General features: G+C 36.7%; 1 protein-coding gene and 1 long non-coding RNA gene across 15 annotated transcripts in view; one reads left to right on the top strand and one right to left on the bottom strand.

The window, feature by feature from the left end:
* MBNL1 (muscleblind like splicing regulator 1) overlaps positions 1–21788 on the bottom strand; it is a 203386-nt gene that overhangs the window by 161761 nt on the left and 19837 nt on the right. For 3 of the 14 annotated variants that reach the window (XM_077160817.1, XM_077160814.1, XM_077160818.1), the window contains exon 1: positions 17258–17482. The exons of 3 other annotated variants lie outside the window; for them this stretch is intronic. The gene's annotated coding sequence lies outside the window, so the exon portion shown is untranslated. 8 more of the 14 variants (XM_077160810.1, XM_077160821.1, XM_077160815.1 and 5 more) reach the window with 6 other exon arrangements.
* LOC143684127 (uncharacterized) lies at positions 16682–20307 on the top strand. Its single transcript, XR_013175858.1, has 2 exons — positions 16682–16893; positions 17278–20307. It is a non-coding gene; the product is annotated as an uncharacterized LOC143684127 (long non-coding RNA).

The following is a 21788-nucleotide window of genomic DNA, read 5'->3' as shown; positions in this document are numbered from 1 at the left end:
TCCAAGAAAACTTTTATTACCAATATGTACTTCCATATGTACACGACATATTACCAATATGTACTTCCATATGTACACGACTTTCTATATGTATTGAATATAGTCTGTATGTTGAAAAGATACTCTCGCTAACCTGGATTTTAAATTTCTATTCAGAAATGAGTGATACTTCTATTAACAGAAAAAAGCCATTATTTTTTCTATTAATTTTTTATCTATTAATTAATTTTTTCTATTAAAAATAATGGCTTTTTCTATTAATAGAACTTTAAACCTTTTTTAAATATGGCAGCAAATCAATGGAAACATTTGAAAAATCAGCTTCAACTTCTATTATTTCAAAATAAAGTAATTCACTGATGTGCCAAGTATGGTAATGTTTGTATATTGTAATTATTTCCCAAAGACAAGATTTGGGACTTTGAATAAATGTTTCAGTTGATATGGTATCAAAATGAACAATACACAGCTTACCATTCTTATTAATAAAAACAAAATGCGTAGTTAGCACTACCTGCAGGGCATGTTATATTTGGAACCTCTCTGACAGCACTATGTCATATGATTAAGGGAATGCTTTTTTCTTTACACATTATTTCTATAAAAATAATGTCAGAAAATATCTCCCACCCTCCTCTTTTTTCAGACACTAACTGACTAAAGGAAATGGTTTTTGAAGACTGCTATAAATAATGCAAGTCATTATCAAACTAGCTAAGGCACAATGCAACTCTGGTGAGCTCATATAGACCTCAAATGTATTTCCCATGAAGATACAATTCACTATGTTATACTACTCAACCTGTCTCAAACCACTTATGTTTTAGTCCCACCCAAGAGTTCACTCTAAATTAGCATGCAAAAGCTACTTAATATTTTAAAGTTCCCCAGTATAACTGAGAGAATATGTTGGCTAAAAAAAAGCAATCACGTAGCAATCTCAAAACTCATATTTTCCTAACTTTCATTTAAATGTCAAATGCACTATCATATATAAACACACCTACACACAACACAGACATGTAAACACAACATATATATAAGAAATATTTTAGAGACAGTGACATTTAGGCTCCTTATTTCTTGCATATAACAAGAATAATTTATAATAGTAAAATTATCTTGCAAGAAGATGAAAGAACAGTAGGGGCATTTATTCAATCACTAAAATATGATAAAGTCAATTATTAATAAAGTAGATAATATGTGACATAAAACTGACGTTTGTATATAAGTATTATGTGAGTGTAAATATTCACATAAGGAAAAAATTCTAGATAGGAATTAGTTACATCATTTTCTTCATATACAGAAAAAAAACCTAGCCTTTTATTTAAATCCAAGTAAAAACCTCTGCATAAACAGGAATAGGGAAACTTAAATAATGCTTTAATCTCTTGTAATAAGAACCACTTTGTTTGGGATCAGACTATGCTCCTTCATTAAGTTATAAAAACCCTGAAGAGATTTACTTTTCTTGAAAAGTTAGCTTATGCTGTATTCTATACGTGAATTGGGCTTTCTTTTGTATTTATATGCAAAATCTATGAAATGTTTTTGTCATTCTTAGAAAAAAAAGTTTCTACTGGAAGAGCTAAGCAGAGAAATTTACTATTTTTCCCCAGAACTCACCACACATTCTATTATTGCCCAACAATAGCAAATAACATTTTACATATTGGTATACAATTTATTTTCATCTGAATTTGCTCATTTGCCCCTCAGAACTTTAAGACATAGCTATATTATCTTGCTCAGCATGGACAAATAGCTGGAGGCTTGCATGGTGAAGTGACTGACTCACCCAAGTCCCCAGAACAAATAAAGTGAAAGAAACAAGCCAAAATCAGGTTTTCTGAATCCGAATTTAAAACCTCATTCACAATACATGCTGGCAATTCAACATCTAACTTTGCAGAAATCACAACATCTATAAATATAATAGATGCCAAAAACAGAGAAAGATGGAGGGTGGAGTGGGATATGCTGGAGAGGCCACTGGCGCGTGGCTCGTAGTTAGCTCTCAGTGAAATCCAAGGAAGGGATGAGAAGACCTGCGCTGAGATTCTGATGGGGCTAAGACGGTCCTTTATGACTGAGGACGGGATGCTGCTGGTCTTAGAGGTCCACGGGAGAAACACTGGACCCTGGTCATATAACTTTTATATAGCTATTTACAGATGTGAAAATGCTCCACTTCTATCCTTTTCTTCTCAAACTGTTCACCCATTTTTAACTTAGGGATTAATAGCAGGGTTCTAAATACTCACTAACTGATTGAGAAGTTAATTATCGAAGGGAAAAGTCTTTGAACAAGATTTTATTTTTATAATAAACAAGGGTCTACAGTCTCTTCAATGCTTTCAGTAGAGAAGCTTAAAATGCATCAGCAGAAAATGTCCACATAGGTAAACGGAATGTTGCACAGAAAGTATAAAACTGAATAGATTGCTAAGCAAGTGTGCATAAAGCAAGTCTGATCTATATCAACTGCTAAAGGAGCGTTTAGAAAGCAGTAAAGGAGATGTAATTACTGTCTGAAGCACTTCTACACCATGTAGGCTTGGACAGATTTTCTGACAGCTATTAAAACCATAGAAAAGTATCCTAGAAAGAAAGCGCTAAGAGTTTGAAAGGATCTAAACGATTTTTTTTTTATGTACCAAAACCTGTTCTCGATTATATTAGTTACCTGACAGAACCAAGAAATGGTAAACATTAAGTCACTTTATAACATTAAAATTCAAAGTCAAAACACTGAAAAATTACAGTCTTGGTTTTATTGCCCCAACCTATTTCCTTGGACAAAGATTCCACGTGATGTGGAATTGTACTAATTGTACTAAGATGTCTTTACTTAGATGTCTTTCATCCCTACTCTTCTAGGGGAAAAAATGTTTTCCTTACCTAAATTCAAGTTCATTTAATGTATACAGTAACTTTATTAAATGAAATAAACTTACTCATTGTCTGTAACCACAACACAGGTAAAGCAGTAACTGTATACTGATTATATTAACAGTTTTCTGATCACCCACTATACATAACAGACATAGAGGGAAGACAAATCCAGCCTTTGAGGAATTGACTGCTTAACTGAGTATATAAAACTAATACGCAAATAACTGTAACACAAAATATTAAGTGAGAAGTACACAGCAGATTGCAATAAAGCTTGGTGAGTTAAAAAATAGAGAGAGCAAAAAATAGAGGGGTGGTTTCATAAAGGATGAGACATCTCAGATGGGCCTGGAAGGATGAGTTCTATTTGGTTAGGCAGAGACAAAAAAAGAACAGCAATCAAGACTGTAGAGCTAACGGAAGGAAAGGCAGGGACATGGGAAAGCACTGAACATAAACTCTAGGAGAAATGGTCTGTAATAAGCACCCAGGTGCAATGGTGTTGCTGGAAGATACAGCTGAACTCTGAGTTGGAAGCAGACCAGTAAGAGCCTTGAAGGCCAGGCTAAAGCATTCAACCTTCATGTCTTAAGTAATTGGGATTCATCCATTCTAAGGTTTCACCCAAGGGCAGAGTCAGAACATTTAACTAAAACACTCTAAGGACTAAAAATAAGTCTGCATATGAGATATGAAGAGATCACATTAAATAAGCAGGACTTTGCCTCTTCCTAAAGCTTTTCCTTCAATCACCAGAAGCTGAGATAAATTTAGCGTTCAATTTCATAGCAAGAAGTCGTTTCATCTCTTTTTGTTCTCATTGATTTGTTATATTTTTTTACAGTCCTATTCCATGTGCACTTTACTGTTATAAGCTGACTCAAATCATTTTTTTGATGGTGTATACATCATAAGTAGATAAAATTAATGCTTCCTGGAATCAGGTAAGGTTATAGATGCAACATTTAAGTTCAAGTTTCAGAAGAGACAAAATATTTTAAAACTCCCCTATCAAGTAAAGCTCATTTCTCTAAAAATATTTCAATGAAAGATGGCCACAGAGATTAAGATCTCCAGTTACTGCTGTTGAAAATTGCTCTAAAATCTACAATGGTTGGGGGTTCAGCAACCTGTCTTTCTCCCTGACTGTCCAGATTGACCTTCTCTGTGAATCAGTGTTCCTAGCATGATGCCAAAACAACCTTCTGAAATTTAGAAAGCTTCCAAGGCTGCAGATATTTTCAGCTGTATCAGCCCTGACTGTCATAGCATTCTGCATGATATTGAATGGCAAACTGGAACCCCCTGTACTAGCCTGACCTTTTAAACTCACAGTATTTTGCTGCCACTTGAGTTTTCTCTTTCATTACTTTGTGATGCTAAGTCCCCTTGCTTAATTGTAAAGCAATAACTCCAAGCATAACAAGACATTTACCTTTACATGAAACATAACCTACGTAGAGGCTTAAAATAAATATTAACTGACATCCATAAAGAATATTTTTTAATTACCGGAAAGATTATTTAATTTTTTTTAGCAAAAAGAAATAAAACAAAATGCCATCATGTCTGCAAAGGCTAATTTGAAATTTGAGAAATGTTCTCAACTTTATAATTACACATGGTTATCTGTTTATGTTTACCATTATATAGTCACTGCTTAGCACAGTACCTAGGATATAAGAGAACCCAAATAAATATTTAAATGAATGTTGCATAATCTGCACATTTAATACAGTCCTTTATTTACCAAAGCAGAGTAATTGAACTGAATTTTAGGTTTTAGTTTTGTTTATTACCAAAAAATTAATACATTGACAGAGAATGAAATCTTTCTCTTACACATATAAAATAATATACACATTTTTTCTTGAGAATTCTTGATACATGAAAGGAAGATGTTTTTCAAATCCATTAATGTCATGTCATCAACAAACAGAAATGATTGTTGCTGCATGAAAAGGTTAAAATTTAACACTAACAGATGAAAAGAGTAATGAAAATCATTTCACTAAGCATGGATTAAGATTCTGAATAATAGTGCCTACCCACTGTTTGATCTTAAGCCTTAGCAACCTTTAGTGAGTAATAATATAGTGAAATTTTCACATATATATTAGAATATCTTTTGTTTTACTACTGCTTAGGGTCTGTAGCATACTGTATTTCCACAAGTTCATATTCCTAATCAATGCAGAGGACCATAAAATGACATTACATATAAAACTTCAGAGCAAAGTTATAAGATAACTTAATAACTGGTAAACGGTACCCTTAGCTTTAGACATTTAGTCTGTCCCATTTTTAGCTACAATTCATAATTATGTGGACTGTACATGTACATAGAGCTAAAAACACACAAATAGTCACAAATGCCCAGGTATATGGGGATGCACTAATTATTCTGCTTGGGACTGTGATGGGGGTGGAGTGGAGGTAAGAAAACTTAATCAGAACTCCCCAAACGAATGAAGAACTATCCAATTTTTGATGGCATCTTTGATTATTTTAATGTTGTCAATAGATTTATATTTTTTAATAATGAAAGAAATGAATCACCTTAATGCCTTCAACAGTGGAGCTGAAGAGATTATAAATGCATTCGCAGCATTCTCTGAAGCTCAAGACACTTCTTAAAATGTGCCCTTTAAACAAGTCAGCCAACACAGCAATTGGCAGTGTGCATGTCATTCAGAAGTGACATCAGAAACTTCACAGGTGGGAATGATTTTGAGTCTAAAAGTAGATTTTGCTGATCTTGGCGAGTCTGAGGCAGAGGGTATTAGGTGTGAGTAGAACGAATACTGCACAAAACCATGCAGGAAGATTAGGCCAATTGATACAACCCTCCTTTCAAAGTCAGGATAGCTTCAAAGTCCCCTCCTTCATCTCTGCTGTTTTTATGACAATGATGCTTTCAGAAAACCTCTTTTACATCTTAACCTCTTGCATTAAGTCTTTCCGGATAGAATTTGGGTTAGGCCTCAAATCTATTATGCCATGATTATTTGTGCACTTAATTAGTACGGTACTGACGGAAACAAACAAGCAATCTAACAGCAACTCGGCTGGGTTGAGATATCAGCCCTCACATTGCCCAGTTCCGTGACCCTTGAGCAAATTACCCAAATTTAACCTTCCTAAGCCTCCGTTTTTTCACCTGTGAACTAGAGAGGCGACAACGCACAAATCTCAGTGCCCTACAGGAACTCTGTATGCCCACATATGTAAAAGAATAAGTGTCTCCCAAGTAGCTATTTTTATAATCCTTATGATTACTCTTGGTGTGGTATTTTATTGGTGGGGTGTCTGTGCTTTCCTTATTTCATGTATGTCTGGCCTTTTTCTCTAGGCCATACAATTCGGAAAAGCAGAAACCATAGCCTTAATTTCCTTTGAAAATTTCAATCAAAAAATCTTTATGCACTGGGTTCTAAACAAAGGTTCATCGTTTAAAAAATGAACAATGGTAAGCAATCAAATAAAACTCTGGGTTTACTAACGTAGAATGCAGAATAAATCCTGTAAACAAGGGACAAACACTTCACAGCTGAATGGGGTGTTACGGAATATGCACAGTTGTACTTTTGCCATTTGAAAATCTGGAAGCTAGCCCGCCAAATACAGCTTTATAACCCGCACACAAAGAAAAGCTGGAGGAAAAAGAGCATCGTGCACATATATCTAAACCCCTGTGTCATTAACGTTAAATACAGCTCACCTCTCCCTTGCAAATTATTCTTGTCTGTTAAAGTTGCAGGCTCTTAGTTCGACTGTCAATAACTCGTGTTTTAATCTGTTCCTAATAGAGAGTTCGCATGAAGATGATTCAAATGAATCGTTTGTACCAACATCAGAGTTTTTCATCTCTTCTGTCTAGTCGAGGATGATACTACGATTAGCTCACACTTACTTAAATAATTATCTGGGAAAATAAGTGGTTTAAGTACTGAGTCACACCTATATTTTCTCAAATTATATGTTGATTTTGTCCTTTTCTTAATATACAAGGTATGTGAAGAGTTAATCTGTCTACTGAATGGGTTTTAAGCAAATTCCACACTCTTCCCACAAACAGACTATTCCTGGCTCCTCTGTGCCCACTTTGTTTTTCCCATACACTATTTGTGAATATTTCTATCACTGGACTGGAAATTACTTTGAAAGCAGGACACATCTTATTCATCTCTTTTCCTCCAAAGGTAGCTGGCACATGGGCACTGTACTCAGTAAATATTTGCTAAATGGAGGCCAAAAGCAATGACGTAAGATTTTTCCATTTTCCTTCTTTCAATGATATATAATTTCCTTTGGTATGTGTTCTAAATAGCTCTATGCAGAGAAGAATTTATTAGCAAAGTGACATAGTCCAGCAGAACAAGTCTTCAATTAATGGCTTATCTTTTTAATGTCATAAAGCTAAGCCACAAGGGATAATCACAGAGAGTACAGATGGGCATGTAAAAATGATGTAACATGAAGGCATAAATACAACCATAAATTCAAGGAGATCAATGAAAACAGGATATATTCTGGAGTTACCCCTATCATTTCTTAGTGAAAATTTTATGGTATCATATTATTGGTGAGAAAGTACATGAAAGTACATTATCTTCTGGCTACATTTCTTTTGCGGAGATCCCAAATGGATCTACCTACTGCCCAGTTCAATGTGATAACATAAAGCACTGCAAACCCTCAGGGTATCTGCCGGAGATAGGCAACCTAGTTTTATATTGTTGACTTTTTTAAATCCAAGAAACAAAGATTATAAAATCGTCAAACTATATGCTGTCTGTAATCCAATGTCAAAGCAAGAAGATGAAGACATGTTTAACAAACTTTTTAAAATTTAATTCATACCTACTTGGACTTATATCAGATGGTGCATGAGTGAAGTTTTATTAAAATTACTTGAATCATAAGTATGTCACATTGATTCCCAGCAGAATCACAACAAGGGGAAATGCTGGCTTTACAGTGAGAAAATACCTGGCTTCAGTTCAGTTCGGCTGCTCACCAGCTGTGTGAATTTCGGCAAGTAGATCAGAACTTCTTAGAGTCTCAGTTTCCTCATCTCTATTAAGAGGAAAATGGTTCCTGCTTCATTTGCCTATTCACTACCTGCTTAGCACGATCACCAGGTTATTGGTGTCCATGCAACCCTGGAAGGAATGTGAGCTGGCAATGCCTTACACCAAGAAGATGTTCAAATAAAGTGCCTAAGTCTCATTACTTCTACCTTGTTCATATTTTCTGGCTCTATGTTCTGAAAAGAGTGCTTAGTCTCTAAGCCTACATCAGATGCCACCTCCCCACAGCAGGCCCTGGACATTCAATGCCACAAAGACTTCCTTCTTTGAATTTTCTTTCTTCTTTGAGTTTCCTCCTTTGGTGCTCAATTATATAGAACCTTGCATTGTTAACTTTTCATATCTTTCTCCTAAAATCAATTACATGTCAAAGATGGATGGAATTTAATTCTTTGGAGCCTCTTCTCATGATTTACTTCAATCCCAATTCCCACAGATGCTTAAAATATATATTTTTTAAGTTGGTTATTTCAAAGGGCACAAAGGATGAACTGATTTCTCTAAAGCCTCATCGCTGACACACAGTAAAGTAATTTTTCAGATAAAAAGACCTCGGCACTTGGTAAACTTTATTCCACTACTGAGAAACAGAAACAATAATCTTCTTACTAAATTAATTGTTCCCAATTCGAGACTGTATATCTCTGGGATAGTCATTTTCCACAAGCAATGTTCAGCAAATGTGGTTCCCCAGAAAGCATTATGAAGAATATTATTTGAAGTACATATTTTTCAATAGTCTCAATTATGGTTTGGCACATCTCGAATCATTTTTGGGGGAAGGTCACAGGCAGTACCTCAGAGAGAGACTCGACACCCGGATCAAAGATTTTCTTATATTCACTTTGATCACTTCTGCTACATTCATCAAATCTCTCAGTCTTTTAAGCCAGATATGTGAGACTAAATACCTTATCTGAATGCCACTGGAGTGACAATGCAGCTTTCCCTGAAATGCTATGGCAGTGAAATTCAGATAATGGTTCAAAATAATTTGAAGAAAATGTGTCCAGTTAAAATTAGTCCAATGATAGAAATAATAGAGAAGGCAAAGAATTTCTATTTTAATACTGTGCAATCTTACTTAAGGTGAACATTTTCTAAGCATTATCTTAATAAAACAAAATTAGGCTTCTTTTCTTTTCTGTTTTCTGTCTTTTTCTGTAAGGTATATTGAAGAAGTCTGATAATAGGAAAAGGTATATACTATGTATCAGTTTTACACATAAACCAAAGGCGAAATAAAACTTTGTTAACGTTATTTTCTCTAGCTATATAAAAATATGCTATATTTTAGGGTGGGCCACCATGGCTCAGCAGGCAGAGTTCCCACCTTCTGTGCCAAGACCCAGGTTCGATTCCTAGTGCCTGCTCATGTTAAAAAAAATAAGCTATATTTAAAAACTTACACAAACAGTGCAAATTTTGTATTTTCTGTGGATGTAGACAATCTAAATAAATTAAAATGGCAAATATTTAGAAGGTTCCTTCCTGAAAACTGTTTGATTTCTTGGAAATTTCTATACAGACTGCATGCAACATAATCTCTTACTGCCCTAACACTTTCTTAAACTATGTTATCTATTTGTAAAAAATAAAAAAAGCATTTAAAAGTCCTAAGGAAAAAGGCCTCTGAATACTCCAATAAAACTTTCAATTCTATGACTACCCTCATAGCTCAAGATAACCGTTACCCAAACACAACTGCTTCTTTATTCCCATATGTAAATCATTCTGTCTATAAAAGTGACGGATTGTTAGGGATTTTTATTTCCAGGAAAAAGAGTATCACGGTTGTACTGATACCTTGCCTAAAATAGCAAGGTCTGAGAGGTATAAATGTCAGCCACGTCGAGCACATTGCAAACGCGTTTTATCATGTATCTATCTGCCACCTTGTTTATCACTGAGGACAGGTTACACCAGCATTTGGTGTGGAATTTAATAAGGAACGAGAACCTCCCCACCAACACTGAAATATCTCCTAGCATATAACAATATACCTCTGACCATGAAATTATGTTTACTTTAGAATTATCAATCTGGCTAAAGAGTTTGTTATCCTTCTATAATTCATCACATCCTGTGTTTTTAAAAAGCTTGGCACAGAAATGAAATGTTCTAATAATTTAACGTGTATGTCCTATTTAATCACGTTTTAATCCCTAACAAAACATAATTTTCTAAGTGTTTTTTCTCTTACTGATTTTTAAATATATATTTCTTTTTACTGACATGGCTTACCAGTAGCGATATGATGAACAGGGATAAACATTAAAGTGTTAAATAAGGGATTTTTGATGAAGCACTCAAAAAGTCTTACTACATTTTAAAAATAACGTTAATGCTTCCATCGCCATTAATCTCTACATCTAATCAGTTAGACCTTACAGAGCCTCTGTCTGTCACATTTCCTCCAGCACACATGTTCTCCTTTACATTCTCCCACCAGTACCTTCACTTAGTCACTCTTACTTACACAACCATAAACCTTCTGGATACTTCTGACCACCAATCTCCACTTCAGCCAATCCGTGTCCTCTTCTTCCCCTATACAATGTTACTAAAACACAACTCCTGTAAGGTTACCTCCCTAGACAAATGCTTTCTTATATTCCCCATGGTGTATCAAATGTACTACCTGTTTGTCAGCCTGGAATTCAATTACCTCCAAAGTGTAGTACAAATCTCCTTCTGCCACCTGATTCCTTATTTCTTCCTTCCCTGTTATTCAGTGGGCCCTTCCATACCTTTTCTGTCTATTCTCTTATATTCTCTCCTGTTTTTCTAGTCCCCTCAAATGATGAAGAAACTGGGACTCTTCTGGAGTGTCCCAAATGTTTACGATCTCAATCTCCTACCAGCACCAATGCAATCTTTGCATTCTTTTGATATTAAGAACGCAGGTTTTGGAAGTGAACTATTTGGCTCAACTCCGTGTTGTGTTACTTACTAGCTAATAACTATGAGCAAATGAATTATCTCTCTGTGCCTCAATGTGCCTTTTTGTGAAATGGAGATATTACCACTACCCACTTCATAGGGTTGTTCTGAGGAATAAATGAATTAATCCATCAATCTTAGCCTACTAATAATATAGTTATTATTTTCATTACTATTCTTTATTATCATTGGAGGCAAGGAAAAGTGGTTAAACACATGGACACTGGAATAAAGGAAAAACAAGCCTCATAGCTCTACAACTGACGGAAAAGAATTTTCTAGTGCATGCCATTTAATCTCTAAAATAAAGGTCATAATGCCTATTTCACAGATGTAGAAAAGATTAAATGAGGTATTTTGTAAGGGAGTATATAGAAAGTGGCAACTTCTGTTATTATGATAATTACTGTTTATGTTTATAATTTTACAGATGTGGAAACTAAGAGTAAATGGTTCTTCCCAGACCACATACTAATCAGATTTGTGAAATGTGAACTCACGTCCATTCCTTGTGCCTTCCCCCAAAAGTCCGTTACTTCCTTAAGAAATAGACATAAACACAATACAGTGAATACTAAAATTTTATAAATAAAAATTGCAGAAATGCCTGTTTTAGAACATGCACAAAAATCCTGCGTTTGGACATTACATATCAACATATGGAAAACGGAGAAAGATCACTGAAGAGATGTAATTAATGCTGATTTAGGACAATAATATTTTAAGAAGTTTGAAAAATAAAGAATTATTTTACTATAATTATTATTTATGCATTTTAGGCTGCTCTCTTTATTACACATGAGTCAGAACTACATTAAGACTTGTTTTTCCCATATCTGAACTTCCATAACGTGTTACCTAGCCATTGCTTATGAAACATCACTTTATACTTTACAGTTATTTTTCGCAATTCATTTCCCTTGCCACACCAACATTTCTTTGGGGATGAGTTAGATCTTCATTAAATTTGGTAGCTCTCACTAAGTTTGGCATGGTATTTTTGACTCAACAAATATTCATATATAAATCCACTTTACATCATAAAATAATATCTCAAATCAGCAATGTAATGTTTATTTAACTAAAAGTGTTCCCTAATCTAGGATCTTGTTAGTTCTTTAAAACAAGTTCATTCTCAGTCATCATTCTCAAACTGCTTTAAAAACAAAAATGTAGAGAAAAACCAGTGTCAAATATCATTCTAAAAAAAAAATCCTTCTTTAGGGGAAGAAATCTTCACTTGTGAATTTAGCTGAAAAGAGACTGGAATAGAATTGGTATCTACATAATATCAGCAGTGGTCTTTGGATTATATTGTATTTGCCACGATTATTCTTAATAATGTGTTATTTAAAATCTATATGATTTGAATACATTGACATTGTCTTAAGTTATATATTAATACATATACTCACGTATAAATTGTGCCTCCACACTTCATAAAAAGTGTGTGTTTTGTGTGAAACATGCTAATAATTATTGACCTCTTTCGGAATATGAAAAAAAATCTCACAATTTCTTAAAACAATGTCAAAAGAAATGATATTTTTTTCCCTTCAGAGCACATACACTACTTGAAGCATGGTAGTATTTCAGAAACAATGCCTACACCTTTTTAAAATAATTGATCTCAGTGGACAAGCAATTCTGCACTCTCTCCAATATGGCTAGATTTCATCTGGCAATTAATACTCTGAACTATTTTAACAAAGGATAATCCCAGAGACCTAGAATAAGATCTCAAATAATGGAAAACAATACCAAATACATAATGTCTAAAATTCTAATACAGATCTTTCAATGATTCTTCGTTTTTACTCATGTCTCAGGCACACGTGACAAGGAAGCCGCTCTACAAACATAAGTAATTATCTGAGAGAGATGTACCAGAATCTTTAAAAATTCATGATACATAGAGAATTGTAAGCCTGTACTTTCTAGTGCTCTTTTTTCAACGATATAGTAAAGTTTGTATAAATGTACCTTTTTGTAGTATGACAAGCACCGCCCAAACATCAACTTTCCTAACTCAAATTAAATATACGTACATATATATATGTATAACGTCTAGAAACGTTTACTCTCATATGTCAATAACTCTTCTTGAGTCCGCTGTGCAATCAATAATTCTCCGACCATTAGTGAATGTATTCAATGACTCATCAAGAGCAACATACAAAGTTAATGGGGTCATTCTTTCGCTCATCCTCAACACAGGTTTTGACAGTAATAGGAGATATGCCTCGTCCAGTGACAAACAAATTTAAGGTGGTACAAAGTAAGGGAGGCAATTTCTTCAGGCTCTGTATAGAACACATTTTCCCCCAAAGGACACACAACATCCATCCTGTCTTATACCTTTGGCATCCTTCAAGGAAATAAAAGTAAGCCTACTTTATACGGACAGAAAAGAACTGCATATTTCTAGTTTAACACTCACTGTGCCTGGTTTTTAAAATGTACCTCAGTTACGAAAATATCTGAAAGGAATGTTTCCAGGACCTATGCCACTGTGCTTTGTTTACTCGTCAGATGATTTCTCAAGAATGTGCTCAAATTATAAAGACAATGTCTCTGCTTATAGAAATTCTTCAAAAGCCAAGAACACTACCGCGGAAATACATTTTTACCTTCCCTAACATTCAAAACTATGAAAATCTCTCATTCCCGTGAAGTCATTAATCTTGTTAAATATTTGGTCAGGAGTTTGTTTGGATTTGGTGATTTTCTAAGGATGGAAAGGCACAACAAGGGAAAATACATATTATGCATTTGAAGATAATTGCTATTTACTGAAAACTCTATTTTAAAATAAATTTTACTGACTCATTTATGTTTGGTAACTTCAGGACAATGGTAACTATAATGTCTTTAAAATGTTCCTAAGTAGCAATCAAACTCTATTCTGGCCTTTGAGAGGTGTTAAGATTCATTCCCTAATTATAAGCCTTTCCTCTGTTATTATTACCTCACCATTAAATCTCTGAACTAAATAGTACTTTTGGGGAGAAAAAATAGACGTTAGGTGGTGACTCCTCTAGAATTTGGTTACAATGGAAAAGAAAGATGGGGAGTATTTCTATGTTTAATAAACTTCTTTAGCTTATATAAAACAAGCTAACAGTTGTGCTTTAACCAGAGAACTCGTTAAGCCAGAAATCTAAGATTTATTTATGCTTTCTCCCAGAGAACTGTTTCTCTGCTTTATTCTAGATCAGCACTATACAGCAGAAATATAATGCAAGCCGTGTTTGTTATTTTAAGTTTCCTAGTAGCCACAAAAAAGGGAAAAAAGATGATAATGTCACAATAAAGGTGACATTCATCAAAAACAAATATGCTCTATTTAACTGATAAATCCAATGTATCAGTTGTAATCAACCGATATGCGTGTAATCAACATAAAAAATATTAACCAGCTGTTTCACCTTCTTTCCTCCATACCAACTTTTCAAATTTTACTGCTAATCTTCCACTTAGAGCAACTCTCAACCTGAACTAGCCACATTTTATGTGCTCAAAAGCCACATGTGACTAAGTCTGTCGGACAGCCCGTTCTAAAGTCCAAAACTATGAAAATTATTGGCTTCAAAAATCTTCCTAGGTAAATCCTCTAGAATTAGTAATGCTGTTGGGATTTTATATTGAGCCAATCACCTAAGGAGTTGAAGTTCATTTCCTTCTACTCCCTTGACCTTCATATCTAATGCCCACCCTAATTCCTCTCCTTAGAGTAAGAAACCCCCATCACCTACTCTTCTCAAGTTCTTCTAATCAAGTCCTGAAAGGTTCCCTAATCTGCCCATCTTCAATCTGCAAACACAAAACCAAAAGTTACAGGGAGGTTATTTTCTCTCTGTTTCCAGAAATAAATATATCAAATACAGGCCTAATATACGGTGACAGTAATAAACTCAAGGGCAATTTTTTTGCCTACCATGAAGATAGGAAATTTTTACATCATAACGCAACATATCCTTCCTCAATGAGAAATAAGATTTTACTCCCTGCCCCCCTCCCCACAGGAGAAACCTTGGAATATGCTATTTTTCTTCTTGAACAGAATCCAATGTTTCATGTCATAGGAATTTTGTGCCCAGAGGAAGAACAGAATGTTGGAATCAAAATTTAATGAATTCAACTTGGAGTCTAAGTTTGCCTCAAATGTGGAAATGTAAACACAAGCAATAATTTCCCGAGCCATATTACACTTCGGTTTCTCTGTTGGCATGACTGCACAGAGTACCACACTTAAAGTATATCGACACACAAATTTGTTCTTAGTTACGTGATAAAAAAATAAAACTAGGCACATGTGAGACTTTTCTGAGTCTCTTAGTAATAATAAACCCTGATTATTATGTCTTAAGTGACACTGTAATTATAGACAGATGAACAGGTTTTCTGGGGCTGACCCAACCTGTTCCCTCTAACACAAAAGCCATCTTTTGTAGACCTCAGTGAGGCAACCCCCTGTTAAACAAATAAAACTGAAAGCTATGTCTACATTTAGAAAAGAGGCCGAACAACACAGTAATACCGCAAAAATTTAAACCCACTGCAAATACGCGAAATAGACGTAAATTGTAACGCTACGTGGTTCCTAAAAAATTGTTGAGCTCTAGCTGTGACCAACTTTAAGAAAGCAAAGCTACAAGTGACAGCAACTGTGCTTTCTCAGGCCACAAAATAACTTATTCAGCGTCTCTGACTGTAACTCTACCTCTTAAGACATTAGAAGCACTGACTGATCATTCTTCGGATGAATTTTACATTACCGTCGTTGAACTTTCATTTGAACATGTGTCACTGATAATATTTTATCTCAGCCGCAAGGCAAGGAGAAACAGCAAGGCTCAGTAACCCACACAACAGATAATACAGAGTGGGATCCCTTGTGCTGTATATAGGCTACTTGGGCACTAAACACGCTCTGTGTAATAACAGACGGTGCGTTCAAACCCAGGAGGGAGGAACGGCGTGTCCAGTGGTGTAGTATTTCAAAGCACGTTGCAGACGGCCTGCAAATTCAAAGGCATTAATTAGGATTTCTCCCTGTGTATTAATTTGTTTAAGAAATTCCTCAGGGTATGGCCGAGTTTATCGTCCCTGTGTCATCCCTTGTGCCTGTGTTGGTGGGCCCACCGAGTAAAGGCAGTGACAATATCCCTTCTGGCAGCTCCTTACTCGATTTCAATCCTAGGGAAGTACACTCCACGGAAATCCATCACAGGAGCCCAGCAGCCGCATATCCTCCCAGCCCCAAAGAGACTTAAAGAACCAGGATCACTCTTCTGGCAACACCCTGTAGTTCTAAAGTGCTGCGAGAGGGGAAAGCATAAGCTCCACAATATACCTGCTCGTGTTACAGGCTCTAGAATCAAAGTATTCTCACATGACACATTACTACCAATAACAGATTCCGGCTCCGTTTAAAAAAAAAAAAAAAGTGGGGGGTTGGGGGGGCGGGAAGGCTACATATTTTCCCTGCTTTTGTCTAAAAAATCAGAACCCAAATACCAACTACTTTTCATGCTTTTCAACCTTTCGAGAAAGAAACGAAATCAACGAATTGCGACTCCACCCAGAAAGGGTCTATACTTACTTTTCTTACAGTTTTTGAGTGACGCACTACAAAACGATGAAAGAAAAAAAAAGGAAAAAAAAAAAAAAGCAGCTCTCTTATGCAGGGCGTCTTCCGCCCTGTAAACTTGGCAAAAGGCAAACTGGACTGAAATACGGCACTCTCCATATAAGGAAACCCAGCTAAACATGTCATGCGTAATTTATGGGTAGTAGGCAGAGAATTAACCTTTCCGTGCACATATTTGGCCCAGCCGAAAACCCGGCTGGATGGCAGCCCTGGGGGAGAGGGATGCGGGATCTCTCCGAAAGAAATCGCGGCTCCCCGTCTCCCGGACTCGGCATCTTTCCCTCACACAGGGGTCACCAAGTTGTAAGTCCACTTCCAACCCACCTGTTTCGTTTATTTAGTCCCCCTTTCTTTCTTTCTCCCTCTTTCTAGGCTGCCACACAGTGTGCTGGCTGTGTCCTGACAGTGCCCGCAGAGCCCGGGCAAGCGCTGCTCGGAGCTGAGCTGCAGCTGCAAAAGCCTCTGCTTTCCTTTTGGCTCTAGATTGGTGAGTGATAGGAAACCATCCACTGTGGCGAGCCAGCCCCTGCCCAGTCAAAGCAGAAGCCGGTGGAAAAAAAAAAACCCTCCTCTCACTTCCTCCTTCAGCCATGTAACAGCCCCGAAAGAGTACAAACAATGAAGAGCACTAGAGCAGCGCGAGGAAACTGTACAAATGGAAACTTACCTCTCACATTTTTTTTTCAGAGGCAGCCCGACGGTAGACCGAGCGTCCAAGGCATGGTGAGAGTCATGATTTCAAGATGCCCGCGATTTAAAATTGAACTTGTCAGTCCCTTGTCACGGGAGCATTGTGAGAGCCACAACTCATTCAGCTGCAGTGAAAAGACTGTTGCATGTCGCTGTGCAGCCTCTTATCGCCGAGCTCTGGTTTCCGCTGCTGCTGCGCGGCCCCTCCCCCGCCAGCCCAGCCCCACCAGGAAGCCGCGCGCCTACTTGCCGAGCCCAAGAATGCACGCGGCGAAAAACCGCTCTGCAACTTTCAGCCGCCCTCCCGCACTTCCCCTGGCGATGCCGTAGCCCCTCGGCCGAACAAAGTCTGCAAGGGGTGGTCATTTCCATTCTCCCGTCGGCGCGGCGAGCAAAGGGAAGCCGGCGCCCATCCCCTCGGTCTCCCGTTGGTATCTTCCATTTTATACGTTCAACATTATAACCTCGGAGCTATGGTGCAAATGGGACGCCCTCCTACTCCTTATGGCTTCTTCGGACTCCCTGGGCTTCAGAATAAATAGGTCCGTTTTCAAAGAGGCCCTTGGATAGGGCTTTGCTAAGAAGCCGGCAAGGGCAAGGTTAGGCTGAAGGTTAGGATTAGATTAGAATAAAACCCTAGGATTTGACGGGATTGCCGCCTTAACGGGCACCGCACAGACCCTGAACCTGAATTACTAACATGCGCGAAAAACATCTGCAGGGCTGCAAATGTGTATCTTTCTCAAGTAACAGGCTGTCCAGAGTTTTGGAATTTCTTAATGAGACTGATTGTCACACAACCATGAACAACTCACATACCGGTTTCCCATGTAGCTTGTAAATAATATGTGGAAGCTTAAAATCCCTTTTATTCCCGACTCTATCATTACATGATTTATAGAGAAGCCAAAGCCCCATCTTTTAAGAATAAAATATTTCTAAATTACTTGAATATTCCAAGGCCAATAAGTCATATTGTTTACTGGAACAAAAAAAAACCACAGTCTCAAAACCGTAATTGACTGGCTTTATAAAATGTAAGTGGGCCTTCACTTTCAATAGAAAGAATCCTGGGACTTCTGTGTTATGGTAAAGTTTTGGAGATTTGGGGCATGCTTACCTTTGAAGTTAAGAGATTTTGATAAGTTGTTCAAAGATGATTCCAGCTAAAAACAACAAAATGCTGGATTTGGTGCAACAGACTTCCTACACGTTTGTTGTTAGGGTGTGTTAAAGAGGGTGGAACGGGCTTAAGAAGGGAATGGAAAAGCCTCATCAAAATACAGAAATACTTCCAGAGGCCCTCATAACAAACTTAAGGTGTTGACCCTTGGCTAGATGCACAAAAAAGTAAGTTAAATTGGTACGGCCCTTTTTTTTTTTGAAAAAAAAAAGGAATTTAAAAAACATGACACTGTACTGTGTTAATCATTTTAAAGTACTCAAGTGCTCACAAAGTTGAAACAAATTAAAAGGACTACCACTTTCTTGGACAACAGGGATGGACACTTTTGCTCTACCTATTAGTTGCCACTCCAAGCTATGCGGATTTCCTTTTTTTTTTAATTTAGTGTTCAGTTCAACTACTGCATGAAAGGCCTACTATGCCAGAGAAAACAAGAATGCATTAGGACAAGAGTCCCTGCACTGGAGGATAGATACTATTTCTACAAGGAAAATGACAAATGAATTCTACCTGAGGGATAAGTGCTAAAATGGTGGAGGCAAGCCCATGCAGGCCCAGAGAAGGATCAGGAAAGACTTCCTGAAGGAGTTACGTTTAACCAATGCCTTGAAAGGTATGTCGAAATTAGCAAGATGGAAAGTGAGTTACTTCCAGGACAAGTGTAGAAAACAGCTTGGCTTATGCCAGGGGCGTGCAGGTCCTTTTGTTAGAAGCGAAGGAAGGGGAAGTGTGGGGGAATGACAGGAGATGAAGTTAAAAGTAGGTCTGTGTTAATACAAGACGTCTCAACTTTATTCTGAAAACAGTGGCAAGCTAGACGAGTTCACACCGCGAGGGCGAGAGGTGAACATTGGATTTGTATTTTGGAAAGATCCTGTGGCAGCAGCTTGGCGGGGGAATGGAAGTGTGGGGTGGCGACTGATGGATGGGTGAATGGGTGTGGACAGACTGGAAAAATGACTCATGCAGAGAATGAGGAAGGGAGGAGCCCTGGAGACTCCCAAGTCCCCGACTTAACTTACTGGATTGTTAGCTACTTGCCTTTTTAATGTCTTCAGTTTGCCTTTCATTTTCTATGACAACAGAGGTCTAACTTATGAACTGGGCCACCTTGGTATCTCTTGGCAGGTGGGTGTCTCAGCTGGTTTCCCGTCCCTCTCCTTAGAAAAGCCAGTGGAACACTGCAGGCTCATTCCACTTATACTAATTTATTTTCACTTTTTTCTCAGACCTTTATAGACTTCCGAGTTTAGAGCTTTGGTGTTCTTTTTGCATGTGGGTTAGAAACTTTGCCATTTGGAGCAACATGGAGAAAAACAGGACTTTGAACCTGGGTATGGTGCAGAAGGGGTAATGAATTTGTCCACTTCAGCACAGGAGCATAGGAAAACCTCTGGGAACAAAAGAGAAATTGAAACAATTTTTCTGCCCCACTGAACAGAATACAAAGAAATACTAGAAAGACCCTTGGATGTTAGAAATAGTAGAGCAGACATCCTAGTAAATGACAAAGAAGAGAAAAGATGTTATTTTACATTAGACAAAGGAAAGAGGACTAGGGAAACTCTCCTATAAGAACAGTGGTCAATCCAGATATCAAGAAAGTGTCGAAATAAAGTGTGACATAAAACTCCATTTCTACTGGCTTAGCCTAATATATTCTCGTTGATAATATTTGATGTGAATAACGACATTTAAAATTTTGAACCACAGTAACAAACGCCAGATGATACGTTAAAAACATTGAATTTTGTTGCCTGCTTTCAACTACCAGAGGCTAACTGCACTTCAAATTGTGGAAATTATTTAAAAATCATTAGAGTAATAAAAAGTAAATAGTTCCCCATTTAGAATACCACTGATATTTCTTCAGTGCCAAGAGAGCAGTATAGTCTCTTCTACTTCTATGAAGCGTAGTTATCATCCACAGTTTCATGAGGGGGTTCCTGAAATATTTCAGTTCAGTCAAGTCTTAATTATACCAATGAATCCCTGTAGAAAGACAGTTAAGGAATATGGTTTTTAGAGATAATATCAACTGCCTGGTTTACCAATAAGACAACATAAAGAAATGGTAGCATTTATCTTTTTCAACCAAATGGGAGTCTTTGAATACCTGTTTTAGTGTATGAGTGTACGTGTGTAAATCGTATCTTTCTTGTCCAATGTACCGCATTCACGGCTCAATAAGTTCTTACTGTATTTCCCAAATAATTTGCTTTTTCTAGCAAAAAAAAAAAATCATCTAGATGAAAATGGAAAAAATGAAAAGACCTGAATCCTGGTCTTGAATCTGAATACTGTTCAGATTCTGGAATACTGTTTTAGTTTAGTTTTTATTATATTCAGATCAAAGTAATCCATTGCCACAGGGGTCAAAACTGGAGCCCAGACTCAGATCCCTGCTTACCACTCCATGTTTAAAAATAAAAGCCTTCTGGAAGGCAAAGAAGAGTTGCAAGCCCAATTGTATAGAGAATCATTTTTTTAGTAGATGCAATAAATGTCTCTACATTAAATGTTATATAGATGAGGGTGGGGTACAGAAGGCTCTTCTTTAGCTTAAATTCAAATTCATTCTTTACCTGAATAAATTATGCTTCATAGAATTACCTGAATTTCATTTTTCTTTAAAGACCTTTATATATGTCACACAATATTTTTTAAAATTGTGCCCAATATTTTAATGCATTAATGTTTTCTATTATTTATTATATAGTATGTTTACCAAATAACATATGACTCACACAAATGAACAAATATTATATAAAATCAGCATATTATTTTTTACATACTTATAAATATTAAAATCAAGCTAAAATATTAACTCGGCCAGGTATTTCTCCATCAAGCCATTTTATTTAAAACTTCTGTCTAAATCTTTAGTGTAATTATTTGATGATCAGGTAATAGAAAAATAGAAATTAAGAGTTTGGAATCATGGAATTATAATAACAAATGGAAGGTTAAAATACCACCTGGCCCTGTTCCTTTCCTTTTTTACCTTCTTTCCTTACATTTTTCCTTCCCGCTTTCCATTTAGAAAACACCTTACACACCAACCTATTCATTTCACAAATGTTTACTGAGCATCGACTGTAGCTGAGTCCTGTTCTAGGTTTGTGGTTACAGAAATGAACCAGATAGCCAAGTTACATTCCCTCGAGGAATTTACATTCTAGTAGGAGGAGCTAGGCAATAAGCAAGAAAAAATTCAGAGAAAATGAGGGTGGGCAATGGTGGCTCAATGGCAGAATCCTCGCTTGCCGTGGATTCCATTCCCGATGCCTGTCCATGCAAAAAAAACATAGAAAGAGAGAAA

Source organism: Tamandua tetradactyla, chromosome 5 (assembly GCF_023851605.1).
Source record: "Tamandua tetradactyla isolate mTamTet1 chromosome 5, mTamTet1.pri, whole genome shotgun sequence".
NCBI classification, from domain to species: Eukaryota; Metazoa; Chordata; class Mammalia; order Pilosa; family Myrmecophagidae; genus Tamandua; species Tamandua tetradactyla.
Note: the sequence above shows the minus strand (reverse complement) of the source record. Positions and strands in the feature narration are given on the sequence as shown.